At 44.0% G+C, this 17,240-nt stretch overlaps 1 long non-coding RNA gene across 2 annotated transcripts; it reads right to left on the minus strand.

Moving 5' to 3' along the window:
• Window positions 1–1,738: 1,738 nt before the first annotated feature.
• Window positions 1,739–11,925, minus strand: LOC120723588. Of its 2 annotated transcripts, XR_005693787.1 has the most exons (3): window positions 11,681–11,925; window positions 2,401–2,617; window positions 1,739–2,333 (listed from the first exon to the last, which is right to left on the minus strand). It is a non-coding gene; the product is annotated as an uncharacterized LOC120723588 (long non-coding RNA). The 2 variants fall into 2 exon arrangements; XR_005693786.1 differs by having other exon boundaries at window positions 2,286–2,617.
• Between the last annotated feature and the right edge of the window lie 5,315 nt (window positions 11,926–17,240).

The following is a 17,240-nucleotide window of genomic DNA, read 5'->3' on the forward strand; positions in this document are numbered from 1 at the left end:
TTCATTTAAAAATGACTGCAAACATTTAGAGAACATGTGCTGCTGTTTGTCCTACATTTCCAACACTGAATGAACCCTGAAAACGTGATGGCAGGTGGCATATTGGAGTTCACATGAAATACAGGCTGTATGAAGACTGGAAAATATAGATGTTCTGACTGATGTCAAATTTGTACGTTTTGTTTTGTTTGGGTAGTGCACTGGCCCTTTAAGAGAAAGGCATGGTCCGTGTGAGGACAGGAGAAGTGACAGAAAGACTCAGACAATCGACTGATTAATGTGATCTATGCTGTGAAATGCTGATAAAAAAGGCATTCCCTGTGAGTATGCATTATTTTCTGGCACTTTATGTTGATTAATAGCAGTTACTTAGATGCTGTATTACGCATGCTAATTTATGGTTTGTAGACAGTTGTTTGGTGTTAGCATTAGCACTTGGTCACGCAGCTCCTCAAGTAATTATTTTAGTTTGACACTCATATACACTGTATTTTGCTGTTACAGTTTCACACCTGCCATATAAAGCAAAGTCTAAACCAGGGGTGGGCAATCTCAGTCCACAAGGGCCGGTGTCCCTGCAGGTTTTAGATGTGTCCTCGAACCAACACAGCTGATTTAAATGGCTAAATTAGCTCCTCAACATGTCCTGAAGTTCTCCAGAGGCCTGGTAACGAACTAATCATTTGATTCAGGTGTGTTGACCCAAGGTGAGATCTAAAACCTGCAGGACACCGGCCCTCGTGGACTGAGATTGCCCACCCCTGGTCTAAACCCACTCTGGCGTCAGTGACTTTTGTGTGGAGGAGTTTAACTTCTGGATAGTAGAAAGTGGTTCTACGAGGCCAGTACAATAGATGATACAAATATGCAGCCAAATATTTGTGGACATAGATTAACTATCTGATCCAAAAAGCAAGAAGTGACACAGCTAGAAAATGAAAGTGTGTAACAGCTGAAGTCAAATGTAATGCAGAGTTGAATCTGCACTTGGATCCATCTTTGAAAGGTCCACATGTAGGGATTAGTAAGTAAGTAAGTAAGTAAGTAAACTTTATTTATATAGCACCTTTCACAGACATATGTCACAAAGTGCTTTAAAAGGTAACAACATAATACAGTCATAAAATACACCATGAAAACCCTGGTCTAATTAAAAGCTTTTTGAAATAAAAATGTCTTTAGCTGCTTTTTGAAGGTCTCCACTGAGTCCAAACCCCGTAGAAATAGGAGAAGTGCATTCCACAATCTGGGTGTAACAGCTTGGAAAGATCGGTCCCCTCGGGTTTTGAAGCGAGTGTGGGGGACCGCTAAAAGGTTTTGGTTTGCTGACCTCAGGTTACGAGTGGAGGTGTGTGTAATAAAATGGAACCTGAATCTGATTGGCAGCCAGTGCAGCGACTTTAAAATAGGGGTCATATGAGCACCCTTGTTCGAGCGGGTCAGTAGCCTCGCTGCAGAGTTTTGAACAACCTGTAGGCGGGCTAGCCCTTTCATGTTTAGACAAGTAAACAGGCTGTTACAGTAGTCAAGTCTTGTAGAGATAAAAGCATGTATTATCATCTCGAGTTAACTTGTTGACACGATGGATCTAAGTTTAGAAATAAATTACATGAGTCCTGATGTTTGTCAGTCCAGCTTGATAACTCCATCTACTGTGGGCTACATATACTGGGCTGGTAGCTCCATAGTGTTGCAAAGAAACTATTAAATGTGTAAATTTTAAAATCAGAGGCTCTTCCAACACAGGAGCCATGTTGAGTTTAGATCACAGCCGACCACCAGCAGTCTGAAATGGAATGAAGCCCATTGACAGCCAGCAGGTCTAAACAGGAACGCACCCATTTGTATGCGTGGCAATAATGTGGCTGCAGCTGACACAGGATTGGTTCAAACTAAACATCATTTCACAGGGTTCACAAATAAACTCACGCTTTCATCTTTGAAGATCATCATAAAGTAGAATTTATGGTCCAGTAGACAACAGCAGGAGGTTTGAGCCCTTCTGATGCAGCAGACACAGGATTTGGAGGAAGATGTTAATAGATTAGAAAGAATTGGAACGATCCACATTTGCATCCATCTGAACACGTTTGTACACATGATGAAAGGACAGATGGTGTTTGTGTGTCTTTCTTAAACTTAGTGTGAATGTTTCATCATGTAGAACTACTTAGAACAAAGTCTTTGGGAACATTTAGAGAACACGTTTAGGAACGTAACATCCTGGTAGAACATTTTCTTAAAGCAAAGCAGAGCTGCAACATGACTGTGAGGATTCAGAAGAATAAAGTCAGAATACTTTATTATTATGAAGACTAAAGTGCAGCTTAATGCTGCCAATGAACACACATGTTCTTTGTGAAAGCATGTGTGAGCACAGCTGACGTGCACCACACTGACCCCACTCGTCCCATTTCTTCATCCACTTCTTGCTCTTGTGCTTGAAATGAGACGCAGACGCAGCAAAAGTCAGAGGCTCTAAAATCCACAAAAAGGGGGCTTGTTAGATCAGGATATTGGATGTGATCCATAGAAAACATGGATAATACACCACTTTATTTGAAGCATCTGTAGCACTGCCTCAGTTCTGGATGTTTCCACAGACTCCTCTGTGCACCTAAAGAAAAGGTCAAAGGTCAGCAGCACATGTAGTTGGGACAATTCTTCATTTACAAACAACAGTCAGACAAACTATACAATTATTTTCCTCCAATTAGGACTTTTCACTTGCAGAAATGGTCCTGTGTGATTTCTAGATTGTGATATGAAAAATTAGTTCCTAATGGCAGCGATTCACTCAGTAAACATGTGTTTCCTTCACCAACCTCACACACAGATCCAATAAGATCAGGAAGTGGGCAGTATAGTACAATGTGTGTTATTTTGTACTGTACTGCCTAAACTAAAGATCTGCTGAAGTGTTGGAAATGATTCATATGTTTATTTTGGACGATACAGAAGAAGATCAGACATGAAAGTGGAGATAACACAGAAGACCTGCAGCAAAGGGTCAGAGGTCAGACTGGGCCACTGGATTCAACAATGAGCCAATGATCATCAAGCAGTGACTAAAGCAGAGCCCTGACGTTCTGACATTTATCACACAGTTAGAACAAATTTCTGCTGATGACTTCATCTCATGAAATGACTGATAGATGTCAATTCATTGATCAGCTGAGCTGCTGCTGCTGATCTTCATCGTGCACAGAAACACTCAGCTTGTTTCAATCAGTAAATAACTCCCACTACTCTCAGTTTGAATTGTTCCCACTCAAAATGCTGTGAGAACAATGATCATTGTAGAACTTCACAAACATCACGTGTTGTTTTCCACATGTAAGATCAGCAAACATACAGAAACTTCCTGTTGCCACACACGGCCTCTAAAATCTCTTCCACGGTTTCTGTCTGAAGTCCACTCTCTGTGTCGGATCCACAGGAAACAACAAGATCTTATTAACATGGTTTTCAATGTGTCTCCTTCCAAAAAGTCCAACCAATGAACAAATGTGTGTATGTGTGGAGGCCGAACAAAAGCATGACACATTTCTCTATTTCTATAAACTGGAGTCAAACACAAATATGAAGAGTTTCATTGACAGACTCCAAAATGCCCCCGCAGTGAATCAAAGGGAAATCCTACAGTGTGGCCAGAGACTTAATGGCTCTAACATCAACACATCCACAATGTTGGATCCAGTTCTACCTCACAGAGTTACTAAGACACACCCTCTGCCAGCATTACAACAGCTCCACCTGCTTCACCTGCCTCCTCAGCATCTGTACACCTGAAGAGAAAAGAAAGGCTCCAACAGCTCAAATCTACAAAGAATTCAGAATCAGAATCAGAATCAGAATCAGAAAGGGTTTTATTGCCAAATGTTGAGCGGGTTTACAACATTAGGAAATTGCTGCGGTGCTTCAGTGCAAACATACTGTTATAAATACTGTTATAAATTAAGCTTAAATAGACATGAAAATAAAAATGAGAATAAGAATTAAAAGTGCTAAGTAGATAGATAGATATATACATGATATATACATGAGTGCAGGTGGTGATCAGTTCCAAACATGGAATGATGCAGTGAACACAGCGTAGGGTCATGTGTTAGTGGCGGGGACAGTCATGTGGTTATTGTTCATGTGTCCAACAGCAGAGGGGAAGAAACTGTTCTTATGGAGAGAGGTTCTGGTGCGAATGGACCGGCGCCTCCTGCCTGAGGGGAGCAGGTCAAACAGACTGTGTCCAGGGTGAGAAGGGTCAGCTGTGATCCGAGCTGCACGCCCCAGTGTCCTGGAGGTGTACAGGTCCTGCAGAGAGGGGAGTCTGCAGCCAATCACCTTCTCAGCAGAGCGCACAACACGCTGCAGTCTCTGTTTGTCCCTGATAGTGGCTCCAGCGTACCACACGGTGATGGAGGAGGTGAGGATGGACTCGATGATTGCAGTGTAGAATTGCATCATCGTCCGTGTTGGCAGGTTGAATTTCTTCAGCTGCCTCAGGAAGTACATCCTCTGCTGGGCTTTCTTGATGACGGAGGTGATGGTGGGCTCCCACTTCAGGTCCTGGGTGATGGTGGTACCCAGGAAGCGGAATGAGTCCACAGAGGTGATGGGGGTGTCAGTCAGGATGATGGGGGGGAGTGGAGCTGTGTGCTTCCTGAAGTCCACAATAATCTCCACTGTCTTCTGGGCATTCAGCACCAGGTTGTTGTGGCTGCACCAGGACACCAGACGTTCAACCTCCCTCCTGTAGGCAGACTCGTCCCCGTCCGAGATGAGTCCGATAACGGTGGTGTCATCTGCAAACTTGATTAGCTTGACAGACTGGTGGGTGGAGGTGCAGCAGTTGGTGTACAGGGAGAAGAGCAGAGGAGAAAGAACACAGCCCTGAGGGGAGCCGGTGCTGATGGTCCGGGAGTCCGAGACATTCTTTCCCAGCCTCACATGCTGTTTCCTGTTCATCAGGAAGTCAGTGATCCACCGGCAGATGGGATCAGGCACATTCATCTGGGAAAGCTTGCCTCGGAGATGGTCTGGAAGGATGGTGTTGAAGGCAGAGCTGAAGTCCACAAACAGGATCCTGGCGTAGGTTCCTGGGGAGTCCAGATGCTGCAGGATGAAGTGTAGGGCCATGTTGATGGCGTCATCTACAGACCTGTTGGCTCTGTATGCAAACTGCAGGGGGTCCAGGAGGGGGGCCGTGAGGGTCTTGAGATAGGAGAGAACCAGGCGCTCAAAAGACTTCATGACCACAGATGTCAGAGCCAGGGTCTGTAGTCATTTAGTCCAGTGATCCTAGGTTTCTTGGGGACAGGGATTATGGTAGAGGACTTGAAGCAGGCAGGCACATGACATGCCTGCAGTGAGGAGTTGAAAATGCCAGAAAACACTGGGGCCAGCTCGTTTGCACAGTGTCTGAGGGTGGCAGGAGACACAGTGTCTGGGCCGGGAGCTTTTCGAGCATTCAGACTCTTAAACTGCTTCCTCACACCTTCTTCATGAATATGAAGAGTTGTGGTGGGAGGAGGTGGTGTGAAATCCTCTTTTGTGTGGGGTGAGGAGGGGGGTGTTGTAGGTGAAGTGTTTGAAGATGGTGATGGCTCTATGGAGGGGGGAGAGGTGGGGGAATGAGTGTCCAAAGTGTCTCTATTGTTGGGGCCGTTGGAGGTGTGAAGGCTGCCTGATGGCTCGTCAAAACGGCAGTAAAAGTCGTTGAGGGTGTTGGCCAAGAGCAAGTCATCAGTGGAGTGGGGGGTTTTAGGCTTGTAGTTGGTGATATTCCTAAAACCTTTCCACACAGAGGCCGAGTCATTCTCTGAGATCTGCTGCTGCATCTTCTCAGAGTGCTGATGTTTAGCAACGTCCACTTCTTTAGTGAACCTGTACTTGGCCTCTCTGTAGCAGTCCCTGTCTCCGCTTCTGAACGCCTTTCTCTTTTCCAGCCACAGCTTTTTGAGTTTAGGAGTAAACCAGGGTTTGTCATTGTTATAACTCACCCTGGTGCGTGATGGCACAATGCTGTCCTCACAGAAGTGGATATAGGAGGTGACAGTGTCCGTAAACTCGTCCAAGCTGTTAGAAGCAGCCTTCATTGTGTCCCAGTCTGTAGACTCCAAACACGTGCGAAGCTCCTCCACAGCCTCGTTGCTCCACAGTTTTTTGGTCCTCACGACAGGTTTGGAGAGCTTCAGCCTCTGTCTGTATGCGGGGATTAGGTGGATCGTGACGTGGTCAGAAAGTCCAAGTGAAGCGCGGGGCACCGCACGATAGGCCCCGCTGATCGTGCTGTAACAGTGGTCTAATGTCCTCTCCTCTCTGGTCGGGCATTTAATATACTGCTTGTATTTGGGAAGCTCATGGCTCAGATTGGCTTTGTTAAAGTCCCCAAGAGCAATGATGAGAGAGTCCGGGAATGTCCGCTCCATGTGCAGTATCTGCTCCACGAGTGCGCACTGAGCTGCCTGCACATCTGCATCTGGCGGGATGTAAACAGCGGCCAGGATGAATGAAGCAAACTCCCGCGGAGAATAAAACGGTTTGCAGTGAATAAAAAGGTATTCCAGAGAGGAAGAGCAGTGCTGAGCAATCACTGTTACATCTGTGCACCAGCCACTATTAATGTAGAAGCAGACACCTCCACCTTTGGTCTTACCAGAGAGAGAGGCCTGCCGGTCCGCGCGCAGCAGATGAAAGCCCTCCAGCTTGAGCGCGCTGTCCGGGATGTCCTCACAGAGCCACGACTCCGTAAAACATAAGACACAGGAGGAGGCAAAGTCTCTGTTCATGCTTCTCATCAGGGCCAGCTCGTCTATTTTATTCCTGAGTGAGCGTACATTGGAAAGGAAGATCCCAGGAAGAGCAGTTCGCAGTCCACGTCTCCTCAGACGCACGAGTGCGCCGGCTCGCTTACCTCTCTTTCGGCGTCTCACTTTCCTGATCAGAGTCTGCAGTAAATCTGCCGCAGATGCGACAAATATTGGAAGTAAATCCACAGGTGTTGTAGTCCTGTAGTTAAGAAGCTCTTCTCTGGTGTAAGAATATCCAGAGGAGTGCCCAGACACAGAAGTTATGCACAAAAACAAAACAGAAGTAACGCACTGAAGCACCAGGGCATCCATACGCGGCGCCATCTTGGATCTTCTTCTTCTTCATGAAGTTTTATCCAACAATAACATGTTTGCCTTCCACAGTGTGCTGTTAGACACCACTGTACCTCTGCCATTTCAAAAAGAGCAGCTTGCTAACATTTTGGCTCCAAACACTTTGTGTTTAAGTTCCTAATCTTTGTTTTCTTTGTGAACCCGACAACATCTGGAGCTTTTTGACTCATAGAAACATCATTTTGTTCTTTAGATGACAACAGATTGGGACTGAATAATCAATCACTATCAAACCAATAAAGACAAAAATGCTGATTTTAAAGGAACTTTGTTGGAGAAGCTGTAAAGACAAATCAAATCAAATCACTTTTATTGTCACATCACATGTGCAGGTACACTGGTACAGTACATGTGAGTGAAATTCTTGTGTGCGAGCTTCACAAGCAACAGAGGTGTGCAAAGTACAATAACATAAGAACAAGCAAATATAAGAATGGCTAAATCTGAGAATTATATGAATAAATATATGTACAATATAAGAGTGTATGCATATTACTGGATGTGTATACTAAATATGTATGTCTACGTGTGTGTGTGTGTTGTCCTGATTCGTATTTGAGGAAAGACATACGACACAGTGCGTCAAAAGAATGATTTTATCAAAACACATATATGTGGTGAAGATGAGCTCTGCAAAACATCAGCCTTGATCTCCCCCGAACAATACATGGGGTGTGATATATATAACCTATGATGACAAGTAATATGCGTCACCGCAGATGAAAAACAACATGCATGTTCCAGTAAGTCTGTCTCAGGACATATTCTAAAAAAGAACAGTTACTTCCTCTGTTTCTCCACCACCCGCCAGATGCTTCCTGTTATTTCACTTGCTGCACTTCAGAACAGAACATGAGCATGCCATTTACAAGCAAAACAAGTCTATATACTGTGAATGTGTGCAGACAGCCCATGTGTGTCTTGACCTCAGTGCATGACCTCACGCAACAAACAAAGACAATTTAGAAGTATACTTACTGACTCCGTTTGAGTCATGTGTTACCAGGCAAACTCCAATGCAGCAGGCTGCTGAATGCACACAGGAATTTAATATGTGAAAGATTATTACATAACTATGCTCCCACCTGAAATACAGACTTTAATGTAACAGCTAGTGATGTGTCCTGTGTGTCGAAGCTTCGAATCGTGCGTCGGATAATCGCGGGGGCGTTTTTCTGAAGCCCGTATCGAGGCTTGCTTTGATTACGTATGCAGTGACGTTCGAGGCCTCACGGGCAGTCCGTACCACGTGACTGATTCAGGGACTGGTTCACCAGTTCGCGCCAGATTCGAAATAACATGGGCAGGAAAACAGCTGATTCCCCATCACACAGTGTTGTGGAATTGGATTAAGTACGTGCTACATAGTTACTTGTGCATTTCTTCTTCGATGGAACCAGCAAGGAAGAGATGGGTTTTTTTAAATTTTGTCTCTCCTAATAAAGTATGCACACAGTAATAAATATCACAAATGATAAACACCAAAATATAAATAAACAACACTACACATCCTATAATCTGATTTCTGTCTTTTAGTTTATTAAAAAGTGAAGCACCAAACACTAGTTTGTGTCATTATCCAGATGTACATAAGGTTTACACATCATTATAATCAAAGAGCCCGCTTCACTTGAATTGTCCACTTGATGGCGCAGTAGAGCAAATGAATCATCACAATGCTTCGAACCATGAGTCGACCAATTGGATGGAAAGCTTCAGTTCATCATGAGGCTTCATCTCACCATCACTAGTAACAGCAACAGTTTCAATAAATGTGTCAATGAAATGATAATGGTAAATGGCCTGCATTTGTATAGCACTCAGTCCCTAAGGACCCCAAAGCGCTTTACACTACATTCAGTCATTCACCCATTCACACACTGGCAATGGCAAGCTACGTTGTAGCCACAGCTGCCCTGGGGCGCACTGACGAGGCTGCCGGACTCGCCGGACTGCCGGACACTGGCCCCTCTGACCACCACCAGTAGGCAAACATGGGGTTAGTATCTTACCCAAGGATATTTGGCATGCAGCCAGGAGGCAGCCAAGGATCGAACCACCGACCTTCTGATTAGTGGCTGACCTGCTCTGCCACCTGAGCTACAGCCACCCCATGATAAATCATAAGTGGATGCAACAGTAATAATACTGATTATGAATAGTAACAATAAAATAATATTTCATCCCGACAGTGTGTGTGTGTGTGTGTATACATATTTTCCAAATTAAATAGAGTAAAAATAAAATAAATATATAAAATATACAGAGGTTGGCAGTTGGATATTGTGCAAAACAAGTGGCAATTATATACAGTATGGAGTGCATAATGTTGAAGTTCCAGTAGTGAAGCTGAGGTGTCTATGACGTGTTCAGCAGTCTGATGGCCTGATGGAAGAAGCTGTCTCTCAGTCTGCTGGTTCGGGACCAGATGCTGCAGAACCTCCTTCCTGATGGAAGTAGTCTGAACAGTTGATGGCTGGGGTGACTGGAGTCCTTGATGATCCTCCCAGCTTTCCTCAGGCAGCGCTTCCTGTAGATGTCTTGGAGGGAGGAAAGCTCACCTCCAATTATCCGTCCAGAGCACCGCACTACTCTCTGGAGAGCTTTGCAGTTGTAAGCGGTGCTGTTGCCGTACCAGGTGGTGATGCATCCAGTGAGGATGCTCTCAATGGCACAGCGATAGAAGGTCCTGAGGATGCGGGGGCTCATGCTGAATCTTTTCAGTCTCCTGAGAAAGAAGAGATGCTGCTGCGCCTTCTTCACTGTTTTGTTCATGTGTACTGACCACGTAAGATCCTCAGCCAGATGTACTCCAAGGAACCGGAAGCTGCTCACTCTCTCCACAGCAGCACCATTGATGGTGATGGGGGTGTGTACTTCTCTGCACCTCCGGAAGTCCACTATCAACTCCTTTGTCTTTGCGACGTTGAGGGTGAGATGGTTGTACTGACACCAGTGGGTCAGGGCGCTGACCTCCTCCCTGTAGGCCGTCTCATCACCGTTGGTGATAAGACCCACCACTGTAGTGTCGTCCGCAAACTTCACAATGATGTTGGAGCTGTTAGTGGCCGTGCAGTCGTAGGTGTAGAGTGAGTACAGGAGAGGGCTCAGTACACACCCCTGTGGAGCACCAGTGTTCAGTGTGATGGGGGAGGTGATGCTGCCCAGTCTGACCACTTGGCGTCTGTCAGACAGGAAGCTAAGGATCCAGCTGCAGAGGGAGCTGCTCAGTCCTAGATCCTGCAGTTTCCTGTCCAGCTACGAGGGAACGATGGTATTGAATGCTGAGCTGTAATCTACAAACAGCATTCTCACATACGTGTCTCTCTTCTCCAGGTGTGACAGGGCAGTGTGTAGTGTCACGGCTATGGCATCATCAGTGGACCTGTTGTGGCGGTATGCGAACTGTAGAGGGTCCAGTGAGTCAGGTAGTGCAGAGCAAACTAAGTCCCTGACCAGCTTCTCGAAGCATTTGCTCACGATGGGGGTCAGGGCTACAGGTCGCCAGTCGTTCAATGAGGAGATGGTGGAGGGTACATTTGGGTACAGGGACGATGGTGGCAATTTTGAAGCAGGCTGGGACTACAGACAGGGAGAGAGAAAGGTTGAAGATGTGTGTGAACACTCCAGCCAGCTGAGCCGCGCATGACTTGAGGACGCGGCCGGGAATCCCGTCCGGACCAGTAGCTTTGCGCGCGTTCACCTTCCTGAAGCACTTCCGCACATCCTCCTCAGACACAGTGTGCGCACTGACGTCATCCGCGTTGCGCAAGACATGAAACTGGTGGACCAGTTGATAGTGCTGATTATTCCAAATAAAGCTGTTTTCCATTTGAGATGAAATGACTTTCTGTCCTGATATATAATAAAGATGTTAGTTGTTTTTGAGCCCCTGTATTAAAAGTAGATCCAGTTTAAAGTCAGCTTGAGTTTGATTTCTTTATGTCAAAGCTGCTCATGATGTTGAGCTGCTGATGGAATAAAAACACTGAAACATCTGCCTCAATATAAAAGCATGTAGTCCAGGCTTAAATGTAGCCTATTGTTAGCTGAGGTCCACACACAGTGTTTGACAGTGTAAACTGTGTGAAAGGGCTGCTGGTGGAGCTCACTAGGATGAGCAGGTGACCATGTGCCATGAGGTGGAGAGCAGCTGGCCTGGGTTTGATTCTGACCCGGGCCACGCCCCCTTTCTCTCTCCCTCTGCTTTGCTGTCACTTATCTTCACTGCTCTGTCCAATAAAGCTGTAAAAGGCCCCAAATCAAAGAAATCTGCCTGAAGCCTCTGAAATGTCTTCTGTTTCCTTCCAGAGGCCGACAGCTTTTTCACCGTCAGCCCATCAGACAGTCCAGCAGCATTTATGATGATGTCATGATTTTGAAGAGACTGCTATGGTGGCCTCCCATGACCCCCAGCCTCATCACAGCTGAGATGCAGACATTTGAAAACATTCAGCACACAGCAGACAACTGACTAATAGTCCAACACAACAGTCTGTGTACAGACACACACTGACCTTTCATATAGTCAAAGGAGTCAATCAAACACAGCTAGTTGAGTCATTTCTTGTGTGAGTCTAAAGTGAATCTAGTATTTGAAAGTCCACTTCCTGTATTTGTTGTTGAAGACTTCTTCAGCTTCTTCTCAAGGACATCAGCTGCTTGTTTGGCAGCAGAGGCAGTTAAGAAGCTTCCTGAAAAACACTGAACAGTGAGTTCACTGTGGCATATGACAAATTCAGCTTTCTATGTGCAAATGTGTCTGTTCAACCTTTCAAATGCTGTTGAATCCAAAACATCAGCGGCTCCTTGGCTGCTCACTTCATGCACTTCTGTCTTTGTGACAGTCCAATGACATCACAGCTGTTTCCACCCCCAGTGTCTCAGGACTGGACACCTTTAAACATGTCGAGGATCAAACAGCCGTCCAGCTAAACACACATGAAACTATCAAAGCTGACAATCATTCCAATAACATCTAATGGTACATATATATAGACACAGGACTACAAGGAAATGGCTCTCAGCATCTGGCTGTGGTAACAAATGAGTCCCTGTTTGTGTTCAAATTGTGTGCATGTTTTAGATGTGTGTCACATGTAGAAACACAAAAATCCCAGAATGACACAAAGATTGGTTAATATCAGTCAAGCTGACTATACGTTGCGTGGTCTCAAGGCCAAAGACCTTTGTATATAGGGTTAGGGTTAAACCAGTTGGTTTAAACTTGGACCGCTAAACCAGTGGTTTAGCGGTCCAAGTTTTCTTTGGCAAGAGAAACTTCCCCACGGAGAGGTCAAGTTGGAAAAACTTGATGCAGAGGACCCAGAAGTACTCAAAGCTGTTACACTCCATGCAACTATGGGAACAGATTCTTTGGCAGAACGTTTTCTGAAATTCTCCAGTTGGTCAAGGTTGGTTAAAGCCATTGCAAGACTTCTCAGATTAGTGAAAGAGTTTTTTAAAAAAAAGCTTGAAAGGTAGAAGCAATAAAGCCACTAATATTGAAGAAAGGAAAGAAGCAGAGCTCACAATCATATCCATTGTACATCGCAAAGTTACTGATTGATCACTATCATCAGTGAGTGAAACATCAAGGATGGGACATGACAATAAATGAGCTGAGATCGAATGGAATATGGGATGCAGTCAAGTAGTATCATCTTTTATCTACAACTGTTTTAAGTGCAGGAAATTGCAGGAACAGCAAAAGATAGCAAACCTACCAAGTGAGAGAATGGTGTTGCGGGATGGATTGTTTCGGCCCGTTCTACATTGAAGAAGGAAGAAAAGAACTGAAACATTACGGGCTTCTATTTACCTGTCTATGCTCTCGTGCGGTGCACATAGAGCTACTGGATGATATGTCAACCAATGCTTTTCTAAACTCACTACGGTCTTTCCTGGACAATAAATAATAAAGATAAAAGTAAACTCTGTCGCTTTAACACCGTTGATGTGCAGGTGCGCGTGATTTCGCGCCGTTTGCTGCATAGTCGTATTCTGAAGCGGAAGATGTTGGACTCGGCTGAAGCGAGTGGCTGTTTTATAATAATAATAATGGATTGGATTTATATAGCGCTTTTCAAGGCACCCAAAGTGCTTTACAATACCACTATTCATTCCCTCTCACATTCACACACTGGTGGAGGCAAGCTACAGTTGTAGCCACAGCTGCCCTGGGGCAGACTGACAGAAGCGAGGCTGCCATATCGCGCCATCGGCCCCTCTGGCCAACACCAGTAGGGTAAAGTGTCTTGCCCAAGGACACAACGACCAGGACAGAGAGCCCAGGGATCGAACCGGCGACCTTCCGGTTACAGATGCGATTCCCAACCCCCTGAGCCACGGTCGCCCTATATCAATTATGAAATTGAAATACTCCCGTCACTCCACTTTTCTGAAACAAGCAGACAAGAACATTACAGTAATATGTAAGCTATGTCCTGAGGAGAAAAGCTGCTGTCAATAGCACGAGTAATCTACTGAAGCACCTGACATGGCAGCATAGACAAACACTTCTGAGTGATCCTTGTTCATCATCCACAGATAACAACAGCAACTCCTGCTAAGCAGGCAAAACTTGATTTTACTTCAGCAGCACAGATAGTGTCTGAAGGTGAGCTTAATCACATGATTGCAGGCTAGATTCTGGAAGAAATGCTACCGCTGCGTACTGTAGAGTATCCGTATTTTAGGTGCATATTAAACAAAATACCTGTGTGTGGCAAAAAAGCAGCACTGCCCGATTGAAAAACGTTTTCTACTTACTTAGATAAGTGTTATGCTGACATGGAACACATATTATGTAATCGGCAATCGAATCGAGCAAGTACATTCGGCTTATGGACTGAACTCTAAAGAGACAGCCACCGTGACAGACAACGGGTCCAATTTTATCAAAGCTTTTAGAATGTTCCAAAAATCAGACTCTGATGAGGAATTCGGAGAGGTAACATTTACTGATGTTGAGCAGACCCTCTCCACAGAATCTGAGCGACAGTTTTCTCTCCCTCCACACTTAAGGTGTGCATCACACACACTGAACTTAATTTTTCATGATGTTGAGAAATGGCTTCAAGCAAATGAGTCAAAATTCAAAAATTCATCTACAGAATTGCAACTTCAAAGTTTTCTGCAATGTGGACAAAAGCGAACCGTTCTTCTGTTGCTTCAGAGTTAGTAGATAATTTTTTCAAGAAAAAAACTCATAAAAACTCATAGTGCCTACTTCAACACAATGGAATTCATTTCACGACGCTCTGTCCACGATCACTGACCTTCAACTTGCTGAATTAAATACTGTCTGCACTCAGTTAGGAATAAAATGCTTCACTGATCTGGAGTATCTGTTCCTAAAGGAGTATTGTATTGTGTTGAAGCCACTCACTGTTGGGCTAGACATATTGCAAGGAGAAGAGAACTGCTATTTTGGAATCCTTCTTCCAACTCTCGAGATTCTAATTTCCACGATGCTGGCACTTTGTAGGAGCTTCTGTAGGACATCTCCCTGATGTCATTGTTAATGTAATCTAATATAAATATATATATTTATATTATACATATGTAATACAAATTGCTAAATTTTGGCCTTACCCTAAAGTCCATTTTTGTTTTATTTATTATGCTCTTACGTGAAGTGTCTGAAGAAGTGTGAAGTGTGAAGCTGGAATCAGTTTGTTGCAGAGGGACGTTTATATATCCGATATTTATCCAGTTAAAGTCACATTGAAATTCAAAAATGTCTTTTCAAGAGTTGTCTGTCCAAGAGGAGCAGAAACTGCAACAAATATAACAACAGTTATTTAAGGTTATTTTAAATGGCCACAAAGGAGCATATTCGTTATAATGCAGCTGCTTCAGAGGAATAAAGATACTTGAAAAACTGTTTTTATTTGACCTTTCAATAATGTGTTGACTAAAGTCTATTGACCAGTATAAGTAAAGACATCACACACACACAAACACATGGAAACATTGGAAATATGTTTTTGGTGCAACAGCGGTCCCAGCTGCTCACCTTTATCTAGACTGGTTCGGCTGCTTATCTCAATATAACCAATGTTTAAAGTTTTGTTCTCAGTGTTTCTGTATTGCTTCGTATAGGATCTCCCAGCATCATTAGCTGTGCTGTCCAATCATTGTGTGCTAGGTTACCCTTATAGTGCAATGTCTGTTTGCAAAAAGAGAAGCATGTGTGTCAAATATAAATAAGCACAGAACAGAAAAAGCTGCGAGTTTCTTCTATTTAGAGTCAAGTTAGTGTTTTGTGTCTTTGTTTGAGGCCTAATGTCAAGCAGAGGTGTGTGTAACTGGACTGGTCTGTTATATGTGTGAAATGTGTGCTTCCCTTCAGCATCATCTTTGTCACTGCTGATTCCTTTGTGTCATCATTTGTTGAGAAGAGAGAACAGTTATAACTGAGGAGCAAAAGGCCACTGGTTTGGCTCCAGTTGTTATAGATTCAACGATGTTGTTGCTACAGACACATGTCAGCATCTTTATTGTAGTAAAGTCTTGTAATGTGAAGATAGAAACAAGGCAGCAAACAGCTCCATGATCTGATCTTAATGATGTTGTTTTTATTTCTGTCTCTCAGAACTGGATTGGAAACTATCAAAGGTCTAAAAACAGCCTCAACCCTCCCAAAGAGCAAACTTTACACACGTCATCTTTCAGCTACAATCTTTGTTGCAGGGATCTTCTGCCAAACAAGGCTAAGAGAAGATTTCTTACAGCTGTCATGTTGATGCTGTTTCAATCTTTGGGCAAACACACTCATATATTAGGGCTGATATCAGGGCTGCACAAGTTCTTTGTGTTTGTGATCATGAATAATAGAAGTGTGCCTGTTGAAGATCATGTTTGCTACATTATCATATGTCCTGTTATTGTTCTGTATTATATTCAGCTTTCAGCATCCTTTCCCAGCCCCCTGTTACACCATCCATACAAAGCCAATCTGACTGTGAGCCAATGTGTTTGATAGTTTGTGTTGGATCAATAGATTTGACAGACTTGGTTCTCATACAGAGGGAAACAGTCCAAATTAAGATCTGATGAAATGATGGAGGCTGTTTCCTACCACGGTGCTAATGTGTGACTAACAAGGCTCATGGTCTCCAGCAGACAAGCGCCTGGAATGAGGTGAGCTGAGTGTTGCTTTGGTGGGTCTATGCCCACGTCATGCATCAGCATTCATATTGGCAATAGTTCATATCTCTGTTCTTTAGCCTTCATCACAAAGCTGTGAAGGAAAAACAAACATCTAACAGGATTTGATGGATGCAAAGTCCACTGAGCTCTTTGTCATTTAGAAACTTGTCCAACCAACAAGAGCACAGATGAAAAACACAGTGACAGTTAAAGGATTTTGCCATATATGAGCATAGATTACGTTCATATAGATTTTCAGTGCAGGGTTTTGGTGAGCCGCTGGGTTCTGTCTAATAATCATCTCAGCATTTTACAATAGAATAGCTCTTTATTAGCTCTTCATTTATTGTTATTGGACATGAAACAAGGAAGCTGTGTTTCTCATTGGATGTTAGTTTCATGTTCATCAGGATCATTTTCTAAAGAGCTGATGTTGAGACCATTTACTGCACTGGCTGCACATCCTGTCTACATTTCTCTGTATGTGCTGTGTTTGTCTTTCAATCTCCATATGGACACAAACAGTGAACAGCAGTAGATCTACTCTCATCTGTTTTAGGCCCAGTGAAAGATAGGAAGCAGAAATGGTGTCATAGGAGAAGAAGAGAAGAACAAGTCCGCGAGGGAGGACAGCTCTTAAAGATGAAACACAGCAACTTAGCCCTGAGCTCAGAGAGCTGCACATGAAAAAGCTCCTCAAGCAGATCATGTCAGAGGTTTGTCATCAACAGGAGGAACTGTTAATATCATAGAATGAAGGCTGCTTGTCAGCTGGATGAAGAAGGTTATTTAATGGCAAACGTTCACATTGAAGTCAAATTGTTGTCGTGTTGAACAGATTCATGTACTGATCGTCTCCAGAATGTTAGAAGAGCTTCAATGAATCATTAGAAACAACTTACAGCTGCACAGTTGTGTCAA

The sequence above is a fragment of the Simochromis diagramma genome, unplaced genomic scaffold, assembly GCF_900408965.1.
Source record: "Simochromis diagramma unplaced genomic scaffold, fSimDia1.1 OVJJ01000818.1, whole genome shotgun sequence".
Lineage (NCBI taxonomy): Eukaryota > Metazoa > Chordata > Actinopteri > Cichliformes > Cichlidae > Simochromis > Simochromis diagramma.